Genomic DNA, 17960 nt, shown 5'->3' with positions numbered 1-17960 from the left:
GGGAAGCAATGAGCGTAACTGAAGGCTGGGTCTGCCTGTCCATCAGGCACCTCGTTCTGGCACACCGTTCACATGAGAAGTTAAAATGAACACTAGGAGCAATCTGACAATAACGAACAAGACGGGGATCGGAACCGAGGGGAAGGCAGAGGCAGCCAGGAGGGACAAGGCAAATGAAAGGAGTGCCCCTCAGGCTGGCGTGATCTTACAGCTGGGTTCATCGAGCCCGAGATACCATGCCCCCTGCATCACAGGAGGATGGATTTAATTGTCTCCGAGCTCCTGCTGACCAGCTCTCATCATCTTTAGATCAGAGTACACTGACATACTTCCCAGGTCTCTTTCAGAAACGCCGCTAAGGTTTATGCACTGGGTGGAACTGCATTTTACAGGAGAAGGTGATGGGTCACCCAGGGCTGCAGGGCTGTAAGGTAGAATAATGCACAAGGGTCTTAGTGCCCTGTAGTGACTGGTCTGCTCCATCCCCATCTCTCCCCATTCCTCACTGACTCCACCTCCCACACACACATACACACAGACCATGGAGAGGCCAAGCAAGCAGCATCACTCGAGACCTGGGATCAAGGAACAGGGAAAAGAAACCAGTGCTGAAGGGCTGGGTGTTGTGGGACAGACTACAAGACTGGTATGTCACATACCTCAATGCCGGCACTCAACATACTTCCGTAGCATCACTGTATCTCTGGGGGTCACTCAGAGAGCACTGTGGGGTCCCTGGACAGTTTCTGGCTTCTCTGATGGGCTATCGGATTATGTTATACCAGCAAATAAAATGGGCCAGGGAAGGCTCTCTGGCCCCGAGGCCAGCTGGCACCACACAGCTCATGCCCATGTGGCTAAATTCTCTTACCCTCCAGAACAGGGTGGCTGTCTGGGAGCTGTCTGGGGCAAAGCTACTTGGTGTATGCAAAAATCACGCCACGGCCCCTGCCATCAGCTTAACAATATGGATGTTCACGCGCCAGTGCTTAGTTTGTGAGAATTAGCATCCTTACACCCACGTTTAGCATTTCTGAGAATGCTGATTGGGATGTGAAACTTTCCTTACTGACACCGTTCACGTGTTTTGGCCTGGTCCATGCGATGCCATCAGATGGCAGGCTTGTATTTGCTTCCAACACTGGCAGTAGGTGCTGCATTCCTGGTTCCCTCTCCCCCTCAGCTCCTTAGCCTAGCTTCTAAATATGTTCCTAGGCACCACTTCCACATGGATCACCTTTATGATGTATATAACTTCCTATCCTGAATCATCTTCATTAAAGGCTCTTCTTCTGGATCTTCAAACACTTTTTGTCTTTGTAAACTCTGACTGTTGATTTTCCAAAAGGAAAAAAATCTGTGGGAACATCCCCATGGCCTGAGTCCCTGTACTTGCAAGCCCCCTGTCAGCAAAAACATCTGTGGACTTTCTTTCCCTTGATATTGAACAGCTGAACAGAATGCTACTCAAGGACTCCTTCTATATATGGTACAGCTATAACCACAAAGCAAAGACAAAATAGGCTACTGATTAAAATAGGATGCAAGTATTGTTGCAAGGCAAAGCAGGCCAACTTGCCCTAGTTTTGCTAATTTTCCTGAATGACTTGATGACACTCCACTGGGGAGGCAGAGGAGTCCTTTTAATGCTGCTCCTCTCCAAGGCATTCATAGCAGGGGATGCATTGAATTACAGAGCCGAGAGTAGAATCCCGATGCACGACCATCTACCCCTAAATCTGAGCCAAAAGACTATTGTTAGCCAGCAGCTCTGACAGATTCTAGCAAGGCAGAATTTCTGTTTTTTCTGCATGCAAATGCAAGATAAATGAAAGAGCAACAAAGGATAGGCAATGTGACTTCAGGAACAAAAGCCCTGACACTGTATTTCTGTATGATTAAAACTTTCTCTGTCTTATATGCACAGATTTTAGCTGGCAGTCCCCACAGCCTCCTCAGGACAGCACAACAGAAGGGCCCGTAATGCAGCAAGCGCAGGGATAGACACTGGGAGGTCCTGCTCACCTGCTGTGACGCTGAATGCCTTGGCCAAGGCATGCAAACCGCTAAGTTGCACAGATGCCCCTGTTACATCAGCAGCTGAAAGTGGGGTCCAGCTCCTACAGTGGCAGGCTCTTGAAAATTGTCTAGCAAGATGGACGGGAAATCTGGTTGCACTCAGGCTGGGGGAGCTGGCAGACTTGGTGACATGGGGTAGTTCACAACATTCCCTCTGCCGCTCTGGCCGTTAGAATAAGCAGGCAGGTTGAAAGACAAATTTCTGCCATGTTTTGTTCCCTGTTGGCTCACCACAGTGGCAAACCTAATTTCCAGGGAGTGCTTGTGAGAGATCCCTGGCTGGCAGAGGAATTGGGGGGGTGGGGGGCTGTCCCTCAATGCCCCCGCTGCTCTTCTCCGGGGAGCAGGTAGTGGTAAGCAGATGACTCTGCTGAAGCAGCCCAGAGGCTGCACTGATTTCTGCTGTGGCTGAAACAGCCTGGACTGAGGTCATGGAGTAGCAGAAAGGATTTCAAGTCACTTCACCACGTATCCAAGTCAACAGAGAGGAATCATACAAACCAAATGCTGGACACATGGCAGACTAGAGCAAATTGTCATGACCGTGGATGTCCCAAGGTTAAACAAGAGGTCTTACTGTTTTGAACAGGAATTATCACTGAAAATTCAGCCTGCCACTTTCCTTCTTTTTCCTTGCATTGTGTTGAAGCAGTAAGGGGAAATACCCTTGTGCACTGCTACGCCCTGCTAAGCTGTCTTATTTCCTAGCAGCTTTAGCAGTGTTTCATTCATCTTTGGGATGAGGGAAAAGAAGCAACCTGGTGTTATACAGGAATGAACTTTAGCAAGAAGTAATATCACACAGCATAAAAAATCCAGCACAAAAAAGAAAGTTCAGACTGGCACTGCTAAACCAATAGCAGTGAAAAGAAGATTCTTCCTGTGCAACAGGAGCGATGCAGCACAACCCTACTGACTTCAGGGCCAGTTAACAGCAGCTTCTGATTCACGAGGAGAGGTGAGACGGTTTGACTCACTCTTCACCGGTTTGTTTGATGCAGGCTATTTCTGCAGTATGTTCTCTGGGGTTTTCTCCAGCCTAGTTTTCAGTGTCTCAGCAAAGGAGTGCAAGCTGTCCCTGGGGAGATTAGTAGATAGCTATCCTGGGGATTCCATACATCAGAGAGAGTACTTCTTACATCGCTTTATACCCGATGCCAGTCTTGACTTTCCAATTCTTTGTGCTCTGGTGCTGTTGCACCTGTTGGTTTGTAATAGGCAGTTATACAGACAGAACTGCACAGCTGTGGTATTTTACATTCACTTTGCACTTTGTTGGAATAGGTGTAAAAGGTGACAAAAAAGCAGGTGAGAATTCAGGGCTTTTATGCAAAATGTCCTATCCCCTGCTTAAGGAACAAAAGCATTTCATCCTGGGTGGCCACATTTCCAGCTGTCTAAACCTTCCTCCCTTCTGAAGATACCAGCACTATGAGATCTCCTCCTGCAAGATTGGAGTGCCCTGTGGCCACTTGCAAGGGAGAGAACAAGTGAGTTATTTCTTAAGATTGATCTGAACTGGGGCAGCACCAAGATGCATGGTGAAGAGATCCCAAAACAGGAAAGCTGAAGTGGGAGTGGATGGACATCTTACCTAACTCCAGACATCTACACAGAGACATAGTGTAAATAAACATGACTTTTCTAGGACTCTATTAACCTGACCTATTTAGATACCTACTTCAGGACAAGAGGAGTCGCAGCCTGGGAACACCTACATCTTTAGCAAACTAAAACGTGGAGATATCCACGTTTGTTCTAGAGCATTCCAGCCACAGAGCAAAAAGAATGGCCTAAACTCACAAAATGAGAACACAACATGTGCATGCCAGGAGGAAACAGAACAGCAGGGGAGGCTGAGCTGTAATATGAAGCAAAAGAAGCTCAAGGGGGCCAAAAATAAAATCTGTCCTGAAGGATAAAGCAGGAATGGCTAGGTCAAAAAAACTGAACCCAAAACAATACCAACAACAAAAACCACCTAGTTTGTGCTTGCGATCATCACCCTTGCAGTTGTTTTAGTGCATGTCAGTCATCGCTTGCACTGTTCCTGCTTATTCCAGTCCTGTGGTCGTCCCCCACACACACAGCTTTGAGATTTTAGCTTGGTTTGCAGCTTTGCCTTTTGTTTCAGTCTTTTGAAATCTATGCTGCAGTCCAAATCATCCTATAGCATGGGATAATTTTGCCAAAGAAACAGGCATCTCTGAGCTGAGCTGACAGCAATCTCACTCCAATCTAGCATCCTGGATAGGGCAGCCAAGTCAAGGAACCTTTTGAGCAGCCTCAGACAAACCTTAAGCTGCGACTGCAGAATTGCTTAAGCGATAGAGCTGTGTGGTGGGAGAGGCTGAAGTGCGTTTGCTTCCCAGCTGAAGGGCCTGTGCCAGGGACATGCTCCATACCCACAGCTCCAGCTGCTACCTGCTAGGAAACAGCCTTGCCCATGGAAGAGAAACAACATGGAATTGAACTATAGAACCTTGCTGAAATAGGGTCTTAAGAGAGTTCCTGTCCTTCAGTGCTCCATTTATTTCCTGGAAAAAGTGAGTGTCATGTCTGTGAACCCTGCTGGGAAGCAAACGCCTTGAACACATGCAGCTCTGGTTGCTGTAAAGTTGAAGCACGCACGCAAGCAGCAGTTTTGCTGGATGGTGGTACTTCCAGCTGCCTTTGCCTATGCTGTGCTCTAATGGCTGAGCGTGCAGGCTCCTCTCCAAGTCTCTCCACTGCCCTACATTAGTGAAATTAGGTTGAGTGGATTTCCGGGTAAAACACTGTCTCTTGGGACCTGCCCAGCTCCCGTCTGACTTGCCAAGATTAATTAAATCAGAGCAGACATCAGCTTATGACCATAGTAGCAGCAACCTCTCTGCTGATCATTTCTTTTGTGGCTGGTGGCTTGGGTTTTGTTTTCCTTTTTGTCTCGGTTCCAGTGCAGATCTTTAAATTATCACAGCCAATGCCAAGGGAAGATAAGTTGCACAACACTCGGGGATTCTACTACAGAGGCAGAGATTTTGCTTTTGCTGCTTTCCCACTGTTTGCATAATTATTGCTGATATTGATTGTGCAGCTAGAACTCTCCCATGCCTTCATGCTAAAGTACTGCCCAGATCTAGTCAGCCGCTGCTCTTTCTCTAGCATTTGTCATGCTCAGTCCTTTCTCTCTCTGTCCTCTGCCAACCAGAGCTTGGTCAGAGATGGAACTGAAAACCTGTGCCTCATCTGGTCTCCTCTTTGCTCCCAAATATTAATCCAAGTTTTCCTGCCCTGTTATAAGCAGACCTTGTCTGCCCCAGAGATGACTCTGTTTAGTGACATTTTTTGGAGGGTAAGGAGCACTGGAAGGCCCCATTTAAAATCCCTGACCTGAGCCTCTTTTAGTTTTAATGACATTTGTATACAGATTTTGATCCAGGCTTCACAGCTTGATTCATCTGTCCCGATCCATCTGTCCTTCTAGCCAGCCAGAAGATGATTCCAGGCAGACGATGGTAGGTCTAAAAGACTGCTGAAACAAGATGCACTTCAGGTTCAGAGCTGTTGCTTATACAGTTCTCTTCCTGATCCAAGTTAGCCCATTGCAGTCAGCCCTAGGATGCGTCATATGCAGTGCTAAAATCCTACGCCCTCCCCACTTGCTGCATCTGCAAACTGGTACACTTATGCTGGCCCAGCAAAACACTGAGAAATGAAGAAATTGGTTGTTTCAGGTGAGTGGCTGTGGCTGGTCCAGGGGACTGACTTGCATGATTTTTCCCAAAACCCTGGTGAATCCCCCACTCACTACAGACCCAGGGTACCACCTGGTTCCTGTGAGTCCTGGGGGTCCTGGTAGGCACACGGTACCTGGAAGATCTGCGTAACCTTGGCAAACTCTACCACAAGGTGGTGGGAAGAGATGTCCCCACTGCAAGCAGCAGGCAGGAAAGCTTGGGAAATTGCCCAGTAACTACTGGAAAGAAGCAGGCAAACAAGCCTGTTAAGATTAAAAGAAAAAAACGAATACAGCCACAATACATGGTAGTTTGGGCCTCATATTCTTGGCCCATGCCATCTCTGTTTCAGCGCCATGTACGCCAACCTCACTTGCTTTAGCAGAGAGAAACCCCCCAACTTCTGCCAGTCCCACGGGTGATGATTTTGGTCCAAGCTTGGACGACTGCCTCTTTTTCTGATCCTGCTAAATCCTCAGAGGACAGCCAGCCCCAGTTCTGTCGCCCCAGCTGCCTTTGTGCTTTGTCAGGCTGAAGACCCAGTGGCTTAGGGATTTCCTCTCCTTCTCCTCCCACCCCACACCTTTCCTCCCCCAGCACCACCACGGAAACCCCACCCTGCATTGGCATCCATGTGCGCAGTAGATGGAAAGGGAGGGAGCGGTGGGAGAGATGCTCAGGGTGTTCAGTGGTGGGGAGGGGGTTCCGAGGGGAATCAGGCTCGCAGCTCCATTGCAAAGCATCTTTCACAGTGTCTAGACACCAGCTGCCGGGTTGCCAGGGAAACTCCCCAACTTTGGCTGATGGGAGGGAGCAGTGAGGTCCCCAGAGAAAGAGGGGTGGAGAGAGAAAAGGGAGGATGTTCTTTGTAAATGTGAGGTGTTAACCCTGTTACAGCTACATTTGCAAATATTTTTGCTTCCTGGAGAATGGGAAAGAAGCAGCTCTCCTTTCTTTCACCTCTGTTTCCTTTCCACATCTATGGACAGAGTCAGGCCTGAGGACTGAGACAGATGACATGCCTGCTGCTGGCTGGTCATTGACTCCTGCCTATTAACAGCAATTTTGGCCCAAACCTCCTGTGTACAGAACCTATAACTGGGCAACTGCAATCCAGCTGGGGTTGGAAGAAGCCTGCCAGAGTGGTAAAGTTTTCAGACAGTGAGATCTCCTTTAGCAATGCCTTTCTCTTGGCCACCATCACTGCCACAAGCAAGTGCAGCTCCGGTGAGGACAGGGTGCTCCCACCTGGCAGCAGTGTGATCTGTCACGGTGCTTCTGTGGGGATGATTTGTTGCACCAGAAAGTGGTGGGCAAGTAGGATGCTGTGTAGGACAGTGGCCAAAAGGGAGGTAAAATAGCCCTTTTGGGATGAGGGTGCCTTGGAGGCAGGTGTTTTGCACTGGTATTGAGTGGCCTTCTGCCAAACAATGTCAGTGGTGCTGACCTCAAGAGATCCTGCCAAGGCTCCGTGGTCTTTACAGTGAAGAAGTGGGAAGTGACTTGTGCAGGGTCTCCCCTGCCATCAGCTGGGGTCAGAGTTGATCTGATTCCCAGTCAGTTGCTCAGCTGCCTTGCTGGAGTAGAAAGGCTCCCTTCAGGAGACGCTCCAAGCTACCAGCCTCTCTGTCTCCCCAGAAAGGGTAACCCAGAGTCAAAGATGCCTCTGCAAACACTCAGACCACAGTTCTTATTATTCACTGCTTGACTTTCCAGCAAAACAGTGTACTGGTCTTTTCAGATACAATATCCAGATTGTACCTGGATATATAAGATAAACCAGGATATAATATCCAGATCATACATTTATGATGAACCCAGACCTTTGTCAAGTCAAGAGCTGTCTCCATTGTGACCTTTCCACATTGCAACAGGTGGCCAGCAATGTATTTATCTGGTCTTCATCACCACAACAATGGCCTAACTCACAATCATGTAGGTATTTTATCTTTTTGGCATCACAGTGAAGAAAGTAAAAGCTTTTATCTGAGCAAAGTGTGAAGAATTGGGCTGTGGTCACATAAAACCCTGTGGTGTGCCCAGGAGCCTGAGTCACCTTGGCTCTTCATTCCAGCATCCCAAGCAGCCACTCTGCACACAGCAGCACTTTCACAGGTGTGATGCCTTGGGCCTGTGATTACTGAAATTCCACAAAGTCCTAATTTCAGGCCAAAACTGGAGATATAGCAATCTCAGCAATATATCCCCCCACCCTCAACCATCACAAGAAGGCAGGTAGAAGAAAGGCATTCTTTACTTCACCTGAGGAAAACCTAAGAAATAATCCATAATTGTTCTTTGCTCTTCTCCCCTGCCCCTGTTGATTCACGTAGGTCCTGCAGACCAGAAGGGCTAATCTTAATTCCTTAAATACATTGTGATTCAAACAGCTTGAATATAGAGGTTTTTACTTGCTTCCAGCTGTGGAATGTAACAGTTGGCAGCTAATCTTGGCATACGCGTTTGAAAACAGGATGTCCCCATCTCATGCAACAGTATTTTTTTGTGTCACCCATCTATTCCCCCTTGCTGTGTTAGGTTCTGGAGAATGGTTTAGAAACAGAAGGCATGTGAGGGGACAGAAGAATAAGGTCTTGATAAGATACATCCATTTATTCTTCAGCCTCTTTAGGGTGGCTGCCCTGTGAGATCACAGGGGAGAAATCGAAGGAACGATAAGAATAAATGAGAAGACCCTGAGCAGATCATGGCCAAGTGAGCAAAATGCAGCCTATTGAAGTGACTGATAGTGATTCCTGTACAGCCAGGCCATTTCTAGCAAAGTAATTAATTCAGGGAGCGAAGCTTACAGCACTTTGGGGATGGAGGTTTGGGTTTGGAGAGGTCTGACAGATGCACAGAGGATAGCATAGCAAGTGACAGAAGTCTGATAGACAGATCAGATCCTCAGAGGTCTGCCCATCTTACAGCTCCGCTGATGAGCCTGGCAATTGTGGTAGGATCAGTAGGGGGATAAAAATGAACCCAAAACCGTGGCAGACTGCTGGCGTTCACGCACTGCTGATCCTGAAATAAGGAGGGTTAAGGAGAGGAAGGAAACAGGCAGAGTGCTAGAGCCTTTGGGTTCTCCATCTAGAGCTGATCACACAGGACCAGCTGTGGGGCTGCTCTCATCCTCTGCCCTGGTAAAGCTGGCCAGGGGAAAGAGGCCAGAGAAGGAAATCTTCAGTAATTGCAGCAAAAAAGGTCTAGAAATTCCTTCAGTGCATCCAGAATTAATGCACTGCTCCTCCTCTTGTACTCCTCCCCCTTCAGCTGTTGGTGGCAGGAAAACAAATTGCTGCAGCTTACTACAAACCACGCTCCCGCCTCCCTGCCCCCAGCCCAAAAGACATGTGCCATTCATAAGCTGCCTGACTGCTGGTCTCCTTTATTAAAGCCTAGAAGGCTGATAAATTGGGGATTCATGGAGCCTGCGAGCCTCCAACAACCAGATTGCCATGGAAACCAGAGGCAGCCTCCATCTCCAGCAGAAATGATATTGATCTAGCTGAAGGCAGGGAGTTACAATCAAGGAGAGGATATAAAATGTCTCTTTTCCTTCCCTTTGCCATCCTCCCATTTTGTGTTTAAATGAAGGAGAAATTTCATTTAGAGATCATTAGTTTGTTTCTGTCCATCATCATACACCAAGGCTCTGCAAACTGGATGCTAAAATGAATTAAGTGCCTGTTGTCAGGCCTTCCACAGCCATCTTGTTGATAACCATCCTCAGCAGTTGCAACATCAACACCACCAGCTCTTTGCATCAGAGATATTGCTAATATTTCCTATATGCACAGCTGGTGTGCACACATGGAGGATCCCAATGTGTTTTGTGCAAAATGGGCACTGAAACACAGCTGCTGCTTTCTAGGAGGCAGTTCAGGCTTAATGCCGTACCCACTGAGGCTCCTGGGAGCCTTTGCTTTTCATTTCAACAGGAGGAGGTCATCGCACACGTTACGACAGCCTGGACATAGGAAAAGGTATTTTGAACTATGAGCACTTGCGGGGAAATCCCCACTTCAAGACAGCGCAGAGTGGCATTGCTGGTGCAGAGCAACCCTCCCCTCTGCCCAGAATCCCCTCTCTGGGGCTGCTTAATCACAGTCCTCCAGGGGTGGAAAGATCAGGAGCCCAGCACCCATCCTGCGTAACTGGGTGGGCAGCTGGACACTCTCCCCAGCTGATACTGCAAAGGCCAGATCCTCCTCAGTCCGTTGCCTCCTCCCTTGGGCGCTTGTGAGAAAGCCTAAGGGCTGGGAGGTGAAAAGCCACAGCCTGACCTAAGGTGGGAGGTAGGACTACACAGTCACCCCCTCTGGCCCAAGAAAACTCTGTGACCAGAGGTGTGGTGAAGCCTGACCAGTAGGTGCTCAGCCCTGAAGGAGGGTGTAGGGCAGCCCTGTGCCTGGCACTGGCCATTTTCAGAGAGCCGAGCTGCACAGGGGGAAAGACAGAAGGAGCTAGGTGGAAAACCTTTCTCAAGTGCTTTTGTTGCTAGTGGCAGTCTTCCCTGTGAAGGTGGCAGCAGCTAGCATCAGTAATACCAATTTTAATCCAAATCTGGAAATTTTGGGGGGTGTGTGTGGTTTGTTGTTTTTTTTAACCTGATCTTCTCCCAGTTCAGGAGGGACTTTGCAGCCTCTGAACTTTCTGAGCGCTGCGCCAAGCGAACCGGTGCATCTGTCCCACAGTAGCCATCTCGGTTTAATTGGCTTTTCATAATAACAATTCAGTCATGCGGGTAATGAATTCAGCCTTGACATGAGGGCACCCAGTGGGGCAGCTGCAAACGCTGGGGAGACCTCAGAGGGGCACAGTGAAGCAGCCCCATGCCCAGTGCGCGGCCAGCTGTGCCGTGGCAGCACCAGGCCGGGCTGCATCACCTAACACCCTGGCACAGAAGGCATGTCCGGGTTGTCAATCTCAAAGTCAAAGCTCTATGGTGGAAAAAAGTACCCTTATGGGGTGCTAAGACATCTCTTTGCTGAGCTAGCCTACAACGACAAGGCTTCTCTCCCTCACCCAAAGACACACCAGCACTGCTGTGGCTGTCCCCTTCCTAATGCTGCCAGACAAGGTGGCCCTGCCTCGGCTGCGGGGCCAAGCTGCTCTGCCACTCTCTCATGTGTAGCCAAAGTCTGCTATGAAGCCCAGCTCTGCAGAGGTCTACAGAGGCTGTGGGTTACCACAGATCCCACTTGCAGAGTTTCTAAGTGTTTGGCTGAGGTGGAGCAGCCCATACTCTCGGCTTGTGCACCATCACTTTGGTAATAGCTGTCACAGAAGATGGCCTTATCTGAGGCATGAACCCACCAGGCCTGAGCTGCTCTGAAATTACTCTGAAATTGCACTGAGGCATAGGAAGTGGCACCCCACCATTTCATGCTCATGTTGTCTCCTCTGGTCCTCTGGCTGATTTTATTTGCTGTAAAGGTCCTTGGCTCAGGTCCTGCCTGCTGGTCGCAGAGCAATGTTGTGAGATATCCACATGAATGAACATGTCCTTCTTACTCTTCTTCTCCTGCTGGAGCTGTTCCATTTCCATAAAACATTAAATATTCATTGGGCCAGAGGAAAACATGGACTCTGTAGACTGGTGCTGAGGGCACTCATCTGGAACGGGGGAGACCAAACTCCACATCCTGGCTCCAGCAAGTAATAAATAATTTATACAAAGTGGAACAGCTCCAGCAGTAGAGATCAGGGGAAACCATCTAGCAGCCCAACAGCTTGCTTGCAAAGCTCACTGGATTTCAGTTTCCTAGGGTAAAGGCATAGGCCCATCTTGTCTCCTGTCCCATTCAGGGCGCACCTGACTCTCATGCGCTAGCTATTCCAAAAGCAAGCAAAGGTTTCTCTCACTACTTTAATCTACAAACCCCATCATTTCTGGTACAGCATGGTTGGCTTTGACAAATTAAAGGATTTTTTAATGAAAGACAGAGTTGCAAAGAAAAATTCCAGCCAACTAGGACTCAGAAGCCTTTGCATGGAGGTGATTTGAACTGCAGCTAGGCGTGACTCCTCTCTGTGGCAAAACACGTGTATGTGTTTTGCTAGAGATGAGGACAAAAAGCAGTTGCATGCTACATCAGGTAGGAATGGCTGGAATTTTCTCCTTCTTCCCTGAAGTAAAAATCAGTGACTCCATCCATCTTTCCCACAGTCATTTGGCTTCAGCCACAAAGAAGGTTTCTAGCTTGAGTCAGAAAGAAGCGTTTTCTTTCTCATTTTGTGTCTCTTTATTGAGTGCAGTGAACAGTGCTGGGTTAGTATCCCTTGAGACCAAAGCCTGCTGTTCATCCAGAGAAGTGGTGCTGCTCAGCAGCAGTGCTATGTATTTATTCCCCCTGGCTTCCTGCTTGGCCTCAGGTGTGTTTGGGAGAGGTTTCGTCATGGACAAGAGGTCAAGTTCAGTCCCTGTGCCTGGCACCATGTTTGGCCACACTGATAAGTCTCCCTCCTAAGGCTTGGCAGTAGTGGTGGGATAGGTTTCTGCAAAGAGTACCTTCATCCCCAAAGATAAGCTTAAATGCCTGTGCCAAAACCGTTTACACTGCTGAAGGATCTCTCAAACACTTGCAAACCTGCAGCACCCTGAATGTCCGTGCTGAGCACTAGGAGCTGTAATGTGGCACATGTGCAGGATGGAGTAGGTGTGGTACAGGGTTAGGAGATCTAGGTGGCAGTCATGCCTGCACACTGTTTGGCAATAAAGTAGGTACTTCCTTCACTGCGCTTTCATCATCTGGATTCCTGGTCTACCAGTTGAATGACAGACTGTGAATGCAAAGAGCCAGACAGAATTGCTGCTCGTATAAATTGCAGCAGCCCTACTGAAGACAACCTCACAGCAACCCTCTGGTCAGACCCTGTGAATGCGGGGGATTTCCATCCCTTCTGACCACAAGGGAAAGCAAAAGACCAATATTACAATATCACGCTCAGTCCCTTCCAGGGGAAGAAACACACAAACCATTTGTGAACAGATCCAAGATTAAGATCACAGACTACTTCAACTCAGGTGTCTTTCTGAAGTGCAGTAGGGCAGGGTCCAGCCCAGGGCTTGGTCTCCTGTGGCGTATGCTTTGTTTCAGCACTGATGACTGAAGATTACTTTTAATTGCTTACAACAGTGATGCTGAAATCACAGGTGAAATCCTAGCCTTCCACAAGTAGTGACTTAGGTTTCAGCCCTGTAGCTGCAGCTACAGCTGGTGAGCATTGTCTCCAATCAGGCTGTAAAAGATGGGAGGAAGGAAGAAGGGGAGCTTGGAAGAGAAATTTTGGGATAGGTAACACAGGGTGCCTAAGCTAGAATACATACTTTTTCATTACTAAGCCCGCACCTAGTGAGGGAATGGAGTCCTAGATTCATGTAAAAACTAGGCAGTTATGGACATAGTCCACACGAGCTTGCATTCACACCACCCTCTGAGAGGCTTGTGTCTTTCCAGATCAATGGGTACCCAAAGCCTTTAAGAACAGCAAAGGGGATTTTAAAAGTACTTTCCACCATACCAACTGTAAATTACTTTTACTTTATTTCATCTTCCATCTTTTCAAATGGCTACCCAGTAAGGTCTTTGAAACATTTCTCACAGCTGCTGAGATGGTTCTGCCAAAGTCAGCAGCACCGGGGAATGCTCCTGCAGCCTGGTCACAGCTCTCGCTCCTGCTCTCCCTTTCCTTTCCCTGTATGTGCAATGCATTGCCAGCTATGGTTCTGCAGCACTGCACCACTTTAGCATTGGGATTTGGATGCTCTTCCAAATGTCAGAGAGATTTTCTTCTTCATTAAGCCCTGTAGGTTACAGGTAATGTCCGATTATCATTACTAGCATTACCAATTACTGTGTTTTGCTGAAGGAAGATGGAGCAGTTGAATAGTGTCTTCCACCTTCTGCTTTCTTTCATAATGAAAAGAGGAGTCATTTGCTATTGCCTCAAGGTACAGCTGGCAAGTGTGTGGTCCTTTGAACAGTGGATAATTGGGACCTTATGACCTCTATCTAAGACTTATTTACATGAAGCCTTGAGTCTCACTTTTCCTGTCATTAGGAGAAGAGCATTTTCCTTTACATCTCCGAGCCCTGCCCAGGTTACCACAGTTCTTTTCCTGACTACTCTGCAGCCCTGCAAAGGGCAGGTGTCCAACATGGGGTCCTGGCTGCCAGGACCTCAGCTGAGATTTTCTGGTCTGTTCCAGTGTCCCATGCTGACAGTGATGTAGCTAAGGACACGGAAAGGAAAAAAAAAACCAAAAAAAACCCCAAACCAACAACATTTCCACAGATCACATGCACATTTGGTGATGATAAAGCCAAGGTTCTTTATATGGTACAAGCCATTAGAGCTAAAGGATATGCAAAGGGAACCTTTAGCATGGAATACAGAACTAGGAAGAAAGTCATAGTTCTAGCAATCTGCAAAGCCAGACCAGACTCCCCTTCAGAGAACAGCTAAGCAGACAATAGCAGCACTCTCCATCCTTCAGTTTTCCCCCATATATTCTCCTTAACCGTCTCCTCTATTTTCTGCCTGAAAGACATTCACCACCAACAGAGAAGAAAGCTAGGCAATGAGGAAGCCCTCCTTTAATTCAAGCTTGCAGCATGAAAGCAGTCTTGAGAAATATATTGTGGCTAGAGACCTGTTCAAATTGAGCTTGCATGAGTTGGTCTTTCACAGGTCTTTGGGAGATCCAGAACTAGAGGTAGAACCTATCCGACAGAGCTGATGCCAGTGGCTTGACTTGTAAGCCTCCTGTCACTGCCAACATTTTCTTTGGTTCTCTTGGCCACTGCCCAGTCTCACTGACCATCATATGGCTGAATAAAGTATTTGTGCTGTGCCTTATCAAAAAGGAGAACTCCCAAGTCCACAACAGACCTGGATGTCATTGCAGTCATCAGTGCTCATTGGGTAGCTGTCTTCAAAATGCCAAGACGTTGGTGTGCGTAAGGACTGGGATGAGGAGCAGAACAGAAGAAATATTGCCTTTCTAAAAATATGTGTAAAGAAGTACAGCCTTTTCTGGACTAATGAGTACAGTGTTTGTCACCTCATCTCATAAAGGACATTTACAGATTTAAAGGGAGTGCAGAGAAAAGCAACAAAGATGCTAAAAAGCATGGGAATCTTTCATATAAAAAGCAACTAAAAGCATTGCTTATGTTTTCTTCCAGAAAAAGATGAACAGCAAGGGCTATGGTACTATGCCCTCTGTGCATACTATATGATGCTATATACAATAATCAATAACATAAAGCAGGGCTATTAGAAGCTTTTGCTCTTTCTGTGATATAACACAAGTACAGAAAGATATTTAAGGTAATGGTGGCCAATTTATTGCTGAACTTTCCAGCCATTGGAAAAGTTGGCTGGAGTTGGGGAAGCTGTTGATACTTAGCCAAGCAGATACTGTGCATTTATATATACATATTTATATGCCATATAAAGCCACAGTTATAACTAGTATCAAAAGACATAATGCACCATGCTCTAGCTTTTAAACCAAATCTTAGGCAGCAGAGGACAGGGATGAGTCCTAGTAGCAGAGAGGCAGTTTACCCCAAATCTGCCTATAGCACTGTTTGGTGCTAGCCACTGCAAGTACAATAAATGGGTGTTAGGTCTGACCTGGCTTGGCTATTTCTATGTTCTTCTACCAGTTATTTGCACGGACCCTTGGGAGTACAACTTCACCTTGCCAGAGTCCATGGAGTTGCCATAGAGATTGGGAGTGATGCACTGCCACTGATAATCCAGTATTAATGCACCTATTATACAGCTCTCGAGGAATGTCTAACTAATTTGATTGTGCTGACCTGGTGAACTCTTCCAATCTCTTTCCTCTGCACATGGCAGTCATCTGCACCACAGAGTCAGTATGCTGCCTTTAAAATACTGCTCCTTGGAGCTGTAAATCCCAGCTGATATTCTGGAAGCTTACATCTATCTGAAAAGTTCAGCCTACTTGATCCTAGTGTAAAGAGATGACACTGGTGGTGGTGCAGAGCACTGCTGTCAGCTACAGCAAACAGCTGCCAAATAAATTTGATTGTCCATCTGTCTATTCTGTCCACTGGTCTGCTATTTGAGCCCTTCTCAGCAGAAAATTTGGTTATCATTTATGGCAGAAAGCCTTCCTCCCAGGTGGGGATTTTGGAGCATTTTCTGAAGATGATCTGAGTGCAGCTGTAGTGGGTCACTATGGAAAACACTATAATGAGGAGACAGTGATTTTAAGCAAAATCTCTGAGTTTAACCATCGGCCTTGGCCGTAAACAGCCGTGTGTTACAGCGAGCAACCACTGTACAACACGAGCCCATACTGTGACATTGGCATGCACTTACTTAACCACCACCACCTCTATGTACTACTTGTAAGAGCTCCTTCCTATGGAGATGTGTAAGAGTGTAACACTCCCAGGGAACCTTGGTACACCATCTAGAAAATTTGGTATTGCACAGGTTCAAGACTAATAGCTTTATTTGGCTGGAAGAATGCTATAACGATGGGAAGAAGAGTGAGACTGGCAAGCCTCCCCATGAACGGGAACTCTCTGCTGCATGCCGTGATCAACAAGTAGGGGCTCAGCCAATACTGCAACAGCTGTGGTTCCCAGCATCGGAAGGGATGAAAGATTGCTGTCGATTGCTGTCACCTTTCCTATAATTTCCATCCTTCGCAAAATAAATGTGTTAACCAGCCTTAAACTGTACATGCATCTCTTACTCAGGTCCCAAAAGAACAGGTACCTCCTGGGTGCAAAATAGTGGTTAACCCTGCTCTCCTCAAGAGGCTTTTTCCAGAGTCAGCCCACACTTACCATCACTAAATATGTTTCGTGCCACCTAAGAATTCATTAAAAGAAGTCAGGTCCTGCTTCACCACTAGCCCATTAGCACAGTTCCCACCTACACAGGGCAAGCTGCGCCTCATTAGGAAATGGCAGACCTGAGGCACACATAGGACCAGAGACAGGATTTCACTGCAACAGAGGAAGAAATCCTGCACCTGTAGCAGGCAGTGTGTATGTTTCCTGTTCTCTGGCAAATTGTCACATGCTACTTTCCTCACCCTGCCCCTCACATGACTATTTGGGTCAGTGCAAAGCAGGCTGTGAAACACATGCAATGCTTATACCCATGTAGGCACAATGAAAAGATCAAAAATTTCAGAGCAACTGAGGACTAGGCACATACTTTGACACCTTTCAGCACGTTGGAGGTAACCTAAATTGCGTTTATATTCTTACTTTGATGCTGGAGTAGTACTACAGACAAGAAAACGCTGGCACGCTTCTTAGGGTCGTTCCCTCTGGGGCAATCATAGGAGACTGCTGTATTTGCATTGCTTTCCTCAGCTGCCAGGTGTAGCAGCAGAGATAAGCTCCCATGAAACAGGAATGACAGTGAGGGTGTTCTGCCTCATGCCAGCTACCCATAGGCCAAGACTAAAACTCCAGTTACACAACTGCAATCCTCTCGCGTAGCGCGGGCGGTTGCCTTCTAGCTGGTATGTGACAATAGACAGTCTCCCATTCCAAATCTTTATATAGCTAGTGCTCCCCAGGTGCAGCAAGTATTGTCCTTCCATCAATATGCTGATTAAACTGGAAACAAAGAACTGATTCAACTCTAAACCATGAAAAAGGATCCATAGGGACCTGCCTCCTCTGAGGAAGTGAAGAGAAGATGGTGCCTCCCCGTGCTCCTTGCTAGCAGGATACAGGACCCTGAGGGAACTGCTGGCCCGCTTACATGCAAAGCAATTGTCATCTGGCTGATTTTTCATTTCAGCTGTGAAACTGCTCCATTGTAAAGCTATTTCACCAAGTGGGAGAAAGCATTCTTCATTTCCCAACAAAAGAAGATCCATTTGTTTCCTTGGGCACAATTTACTCTCTCACAGTTCTGGGCTTTGTTGTATTCTTACCTGTCAATCTGAGAGTGCTTTTGATGTGAGACCTAGCCAAATTTGGAGGTGAGACTCGAAAACCTGAGAAAGTACAAAGACAATCGAATGCCATGTGACATTCACCTCCTCTCCTCACCGTATAGCACACAGCATCCCATCTTCTACAGCCTACTGTGCTGGACACCAATCTCACTTCAAAGCCGCGTTAACGTAGACTCTTCCCAGTA

General features: G+C 47.3%; 1 protein-coding gene across 1 annotated transcript in view; it reads right to left on the bottom strand.

Moving 5' to 3' along the window:
• The window catches only part of GAP43 (growth associated protein 43), a 61376-nt gene that overhangs the window by 6661 nt on the left and 36755 nt on the right, over positions 1–17960 (bottom strand). The gene's annotated exons all lie outside the window — the stretch shown is intronic.

Source organism: Falco biarmicus, chromosome 5 (genome assembly GCF_023638135.1).
Source record: "Falco biarmicus isolate bFalBia1 chromosome 5, bFalBia1.pri, whole genome shotgun sequence".
NCBI lineage: Eukaryota > Metazoa > Chordata > Aves > Falconiformes > Falconidae > Falco > Falco biarmicus.
The sequence above is the reverse complement of the archived record's forward strand: the minus strand, read 5'-3'. Positions and strand labels throughout refer to the sequence as shown.